At 39.2% G+C, this 6821-nt stretch overlaps 1 long non-coding RNA gene across 1 annotated transcript; it reads left to right on the forward strand.

The window, feature by feature from the left end:
* The first annotated feature begins 4023 nt into the window (after positions 1-4023).
* LOC136789941 (uncharacterized) lies at positions 4024-6367 on the forward strand. The gene is made up of 2 exons (XR_010828989.1): positions 4024-4540; positions 6085-6367. It is a non-coding gene; the product is annotated as an uncharacterized lncRNA (long non-coding RNA).
* Positions 6368-6821: the final 454 nt, after the last annotated feature.

The raw sequence follows: 6821 nt of genomic DNA on the forward strand, positions 1-6821 counted from the left end.
AAAAGCAGAGGGAACAGCCACTGAGATCAAGTCACATATAATTGTTCTGTGCACATTTAGCTACCAGTCAAGTCATATCTGCTTGTTCTCCTACTTTGCATTTGGATAGTAAAGAAAGCATCATCCTTTACTGTGCAATCATCATCTTTCTCCTCTAGAGCTCTCTTCAAGACACATTTTTGGTACATTCACACAATGCACCACCTGACCGCTGCTGGCCAACTCACACAGATTATTACCAGGATGTAGCACTGCTCATTTAACTGATACGTTATCCAGTCTGCACACCAGATTTTTCATCTTTTTCCATTGATTGTAAACAGCCATATGTGAGCAACAAAGTTGTGTTTTTGCAGTAGAGAACTACTTTTCTGTATTCCAAGGTAGTTGTGTAGTCATAATAAGGGGAAATGCTAAGTAGATAAGTGGACAGTAGAAGGCCTCACTGTTCCAAAATTAGGCAGAAGCTTGAGAAAAACAGGATGAGCAGTGTGAGAACAGTAAAACAAAGATCACAAGTTCTCAAATCATAAGAAAGGAGAAATTAAAGGGTTGAAAAAAAGAAAAATTGTACATATATGTTATAGAAGACCGTCGAGTAGCTTGTGAACCTGTAGTACTCAGCCAATGAGGAAACAGGGGAGGTGATCAGGCGTCGGTTAATAGGGAATAAAAGGTTATGATTTGTTTACTAAAATGTGCTCCTATTTGACAGGACGCCCGCCATTGCAATCGCGAATAAAATAGCTTCACAGAAGATCCTGTCTGAAGAAAATTACATGAGATTTTTCTCACACATAGAGCTAGACAGGAGTAGAAGTAGACCACAATTCATGACCAAGTGCCTCCTACGTGTTTCAGAACTACATGCAACTGCAGCACGCAATGAATAGCAGAACAAAGATCCTCTAGCAACCCAGTAAGTTCATAAGACCCAGGAGAGCTATATGGAGATGTCAGTTCAGGTCCAGCAAGAGTAAACCTATTTCAACACTGATGAATGTAGTTACTTCTAAATTTCTTCTATGACTTGCATTGAGTGCCTTCATTGTGCTCACCTTCAAGTCCAATGCCAGGCTGAGATATTTAGTAAGACCTGCACCTTGCACAAAAACGGGAGGTTAAAATAATATCTAGCTAATAATTAACTCATTCTTATATGATTTTAAATTTCTCCTACCTCTATATTAAAAAATACAGTGCAGCCACAGACCTAAAGGTATATTATTACCATCAGTGTCATAAAAAATTGCTCTCAGAGTAGCAGTAATGACAATTCCAGCATTGCATATTCTCAGCCAACTTTCAGGATATTTAATGTGTCACTGCTACTTGTCTGCAGTCATTAAGTAGGTCATCTGACAAGACAGACCTGAACTTGGACTTCGATATTTTCAACATGGAAATTTCAGCTTCACTTAGATATGTTGACCTGAAACATGCACTTAATCAAAAGAGAACTCCACTTAGAAACAGAAAGCTGATTTTTTTCCAGTAATGGCTAAAAATATGCTTGACATGACTGAGCATTTAATTGCACATCTGTTTGCAAGGTTATAATTTCCATTCCAGGTCAGTAGCATTTACTTTCAAGACACTTCTAATCTGATTTTAAATTCTGCGTATAAGTCTAGCAACCAAGACACCAGCGAACAGGTGAGTATGTTGCAGCTGAAGACAGAAAGTAACAGCTTAAAATCCTCTAACATTTTGAAAATACTCTTGACTACATCATCTTGGGAAAGATTACTTCTACTCTGACTTTCTTTTAAAATGTAGTGAGAATAAATCTGTGTTCAACTAGGTTGTTTAAGTTTGAATTTTATTTTGAAAGCACTTACCGATCAAATAACTTGTGTCAGATTTCCCTTCACAGATTTCAAGATTACAGTCTTGAAGTATGGATATCAGCTCAATAGTGAAAGCCAAACCAGGCAGCTGTGGAGGACCAGAGTTCTTCGTACTGCTTACCTCTCTCTTCTCTGAAAGAAGATGTTGAAATCTTTTTTTTTTTTTTTTTTTTTTTTTAAACTTTTCTGCTGAACTGTTGTATGGCGAAGGTAGACAGCTGTAATGTGCACTTTTAAAGGATTGTTTTAAAAATACAAGTAATGGAATCTGGCAGGGATGAAAATTACTGTCCTCAGAATGGTCTGTGCTACCAAAGGACTGCTGGTAGCCTGTGCAGGGACTTACGGGCTTTGGAAATATAACACTTTCTTGTGCAGTAGATCAGTATCACCACTGAAGCAAGGGAAAAGCACCAGCTGCTGTTACTGAAACTAGCTTTGGAATAAGCACATCCATGTCTTCCATCTATCTTCTGAATAGCCAGAAAATGTTTCTTCCTAGTATTTTCTTTTGTTAGAGTTCTAAACACTTCTCCTTTGAAACTACGCTCTGTGGACATCATTCAAATGAGTATTGGGCTGTGTCAACAACAGCTGCTGACTTGTTTAAGAGGAAGCCAGTAAGCATGCATGCTTTCAACTTTATTCAATTCCTCCTCAAATTTTACTGCTACAGATTCATTTTTTTCTTACTGCCACACACCTAGAAATTTGTACACTGAACATATCATCCAGAATATATACTTATAGTTATCAGAAAATATGTTTGCACTTGCAATGTGACCGTCTTTACCTTTTTGGCACAGATTTCTGGTGCAAGACATAACTATTGCAGCTTCAGGTTTAATTCCTAAATGTGTAAAATCAATGTCATCATCAGACCTGGGGGTGCATCAGTTCTTCCACAGTGGCTGGCCTCTTGGCTGCACTGTTCAGGAGACTCAACTATACTAACAGAAAGCTTTACTCCAGTCCCTGTTCTTCATTTCACATTAGATAATCCTTGATTAAAAGTACACAGACAGAGGTAGGATTAGGACCCCTTTGTTCAACTTCTAATCCAATGTCTCTTATATCCTTGACTGAGAAGTAAGCTGGCTTCAGTGGAAGATTAATATTTTCTTTTAGTAAGGTGATACCTGAAGACTGGGGAAGACCTAGAGGCGACATGGACCGTGCTCTGGGTGAGGCTCTGGCTACTAGTTCATTACGTACACACTCATCATAGCATTGCCTCCAAAGAGAAAAATGGTGGCTTGCTTTGCCACCATTCCTTCAGCTAGGGACCCCAAGAGGACAGAGGCATTCTAAGCTACATCCTTGATTCAGACATATACACTCTAGAGAGGGTACTTGAAAACACTCCTCTGCTCAAACACTACTTTGGTTGTTTAATGCCAGTCTGCATGTGACTTAGCGCCCCATCGGTTGGTAACTCTCCCCTCTGAGTGTGCAGGAAGCCTAGGCACAAAACACTTCCTTTTTCTTACCATGTAGAGCAGCAGGATGGGGTAAACAGATATCCAGGTTTTCGCCTTCTCACACCTAAGCTGGAAGTGCCTATGGTGTTTTTCCAGGTCTTATCCTTTGGATTAATTATTGCACCTACAATAAGCAAAGTGCTGAACAAGCCTCTGGAAAAACAAAAAGTAGGTATTCTGGACTAGACACATTAATGGATACTTCAGAGACTACTTGGCCTTAGTTTTCTGCATTTCTAAAATTCAAATAATGATTGTTACTTACCTTGAGGGCATACTGGAAAGCTTAATTCATTAACAGCATTCATAAAAGCGAAGCAGAATCTTTTGGCTCCTAATTTAAATTCAGTAGCCAATGCTAAGTTCCTAAATCAATATGTAGAGACGTGAACAAAAAGAATTTGTCTTTCAAAAGAGATTGTATCCATTCATCTCTCAGTAAAAATTCTCCTACTCTCTACTTTTAATTGACTCAGTTGAGAATTGGGAACCAAACATTTGACCATTATGATCTAAATTTGTGTTTGTCAGAACAAAAATACAACCCAAATAATGTGGCTATTATACTCCCCACAAGAGCAGCTATCTATGATTAAAGTGTTATTCTCATTAACTTCATTATTAACATCTGCAATCAGAAGATACTTCATTGACGGGAACTTTCTGAATCTGCCTCTTCCCTAATTAAATGTCTTTGGTGCACATTTGCAATTAGGTTTGAATGAACATAAGAACATAAGTGAGCATTACTAATGTCCATGTCATACTCTTACCTCTGCAGGACCATGGGGTAGTTTTATCTCCTTATAAGCCAAAGAGTATGCTGTTTTTTCTTTGCTTTACTTTCACCCTATTTTATGGAGCATCTCTCCATAGTACACTCATATTATAAGAACACTGGAAATGATCTGAGCCTGTATCTCAGATGTAGCTGTCCCCCACTCCCATCCTCTCATTTCTTTTTAGATGCTAACTTCATTCTTTTCAACTTCCTTTGAAGCAGCTGATGCTTTCAGGTGATGCCGTTGGTTTGACGAGCAAGCCTAAATCATTGAATATATCATTGCCATTCTTCAGGGTGTCTGCTGGTTGCCTAGGGGGATGATGGAGGAACTATTTCCTTCTTAGGTATAATTTGTCTCCTGGGGTGCTTTAGAAGAAGATTTCACCTTCCTTTGAATCACTGGAGATTGCAGAAGACAGGCATAGGTAATGAGTTGTCACTTCAGTGGTGAGTCTCAATGATGCTCACATCCTTCGAAGATGGTCAGAGTGGTGTAGACTGCTGGGGTTAGATTTTTTGCCTTTATGTGTAGCACGGTGCACTCTCTGTCTCCTGTGAGCACTGGAGGATACCTTGGCAAAGCCCTTGGTATTCTCTGTATGGTATGTTATAATGGTAGTATTTGGTCTTTGATTGTAAGTCTGGTCACAGGCTGGTTTGTTGGCCTGTGAAGGCCTGGAATAGATGTTTTGTGGACCTTTCTACACTACATATTTAATATACCCTTGTTTATAATTGCAAGGAATTAAAATTGTTGAACCAAGTAGTCCAGTGCTGTCCAACACCTGCATGTTCACTTTGGTGTGACCAGTTCTTTAATCAGACAAAGTCTTTCAATTGATTTTACAAATCCCCTTATGCAATTGATTTCTAATTAATGCTGCACTCTTTTACGTGTAAACACTCTAGATTAGTCCAAGTTTTAACCACTTGTTCAAAGTGGTACAGACAGGTTTTAGACAAGCCACATAAGCCTAACGAAAGAAAAAGTCGCATTTAAATACGTCTTCCAAAATAATTGCTTGCTATGACTGGGTTATGAAGTTGGATTTGACAGGATTTCCAAGTCAAATAGGACACTGGGCTGGTGCAGTTAAGACTTCTCCATGTTTACCATTAACAGAGTATCAGTAACTAGCACTGTGCTCAGATACATCAAAATGTAGGAGACTGTAATTAAGTGATCAGACTCAGATTTACTGGGTGGGAAGGGAAATCGCTGCCTTAGAAGGCATCCTTACTCCTGGCAGTGGTGCAGTTCCAGCTGCTCATCTGACTCACTGAACTTGCAGCACAGCTGGATCTGACCTGGCCCAGTTATCACTGCCAGCTGCTTCGATGTTTTCAGACTCATTCTGAAATACAACCCCTAAATTTCTATGGATTCCCTAATCCTGAAGGTCCAACAGTTTGGACAATGGCCTTACTTTTCCCCCATTTATGATAACAAGACAAGTGTCTCAGTCTCTTTCATTTCTAATTTTCTCCATTATAAGAATAATGCCTGAAAAAAAAATAGCCTGGAACTCAATCTACCACCATGCTATGATTAAAAACAAACCAGACCAGATTGGAGGAGTAAAAGCCTAAAAAGAAATGTGTTTCTAAATGCTCCTGCTCTTTCTAGACCATGAAGGAGAAATGGTAATGAATGTACCAGGATTTCTCCTTGTTTCATGCTAAGACTTTTAAATTTGTTTTGACCCCTCATGTTGGGATACTGGGTTAATTCCTCAGTAGCGCCTGGATTCTCCAGTGGGAGGTCTGAATCCACATCATTATTAAAATGAGTTGAAACTCCATTTACCAGAATGCAGAAATTTTTAAAGAGCAGACAGCAACCGTCTAAGTGTAAGAGACAGGGCACAGTTTTCTATGAGCACAGGCTAACCTTTCTCATGTTCCTGTAATGCCAAAACTTTGTTCTCGGGAACTTTCTTCTTGTGCTTACTTCTTGTCTTCCTCTTAGGTGGTCAACAGCAGAAGCCCAGAGTGCAAGTGAAGTGTTACGATTTCTTAGCAGGGTTTGAAGTCAGCAAAGATCCAGAATTGCTGGAGCCAAAGCTGTGATGGCCTGCCAAATCTGCTCTTAGCCTCGCCCTGCGAGAGGAAATTACCACCTATATCTCATGCTGTTTTCCATCTTGCCTTCTTTTGTGGCACTTTAAGCATTACACTGTATTAAGTACTCCATGCGCTCCTCAACAGACTAGTTGAGGGAAAAGATCTGTAAAAGGCTTTGTCTTAAACAAGTGAAGACAAGAGGAACACAACACACTAGAGACACTGAACAAACAAAGGCCTTATCCAAACATATGTCTATAGCCATCCTCAAATGATTAAAGGATCTAAATTTTTTCACTTTGGAGGAATGGAGGAACAAGCAGTGTTTAAATCTTTAAACAGTAAGACTTGTGGTCTCACCCTTTATTGATTCAGGTACTATTTATCTCCTTGTATATTTCTCCACAACCAAACCAAAATGGTTCCTACTATATTCTATTCCTTTTAGGAAAAAAAATCAAACATACCCTGCCTGGGAGGAAAGCCAGAATGTTGAAAAGATATGATGAATGAGAGTAGACATTCGTTGAAACAGGAGCACTGAACAAAAAAGCAAGGCATCGGCATGGTAATGCTTTTATTTTCACTAACAAATCTGAAGTCTGCCACTTATTAAGGCATAATAACGTATTTTTTTTTCAG

The sequence above is a fragment of the Anser cygnoides genome, chromosome 2, assembly GCF_040182565.1.
Source record: "Anser cygnoides isolate HZ-2024a breed goose chromosome 2, Taihu_goose_T2T_genome, whole genome shotgun sequence".
Classification (NCBI taxonomy): domain Eukaryota; kingdom Metazoa; phylum Chordata; class Aves; order Anseriformes; family Anatidae; genus Anser; species Anser cygnoides.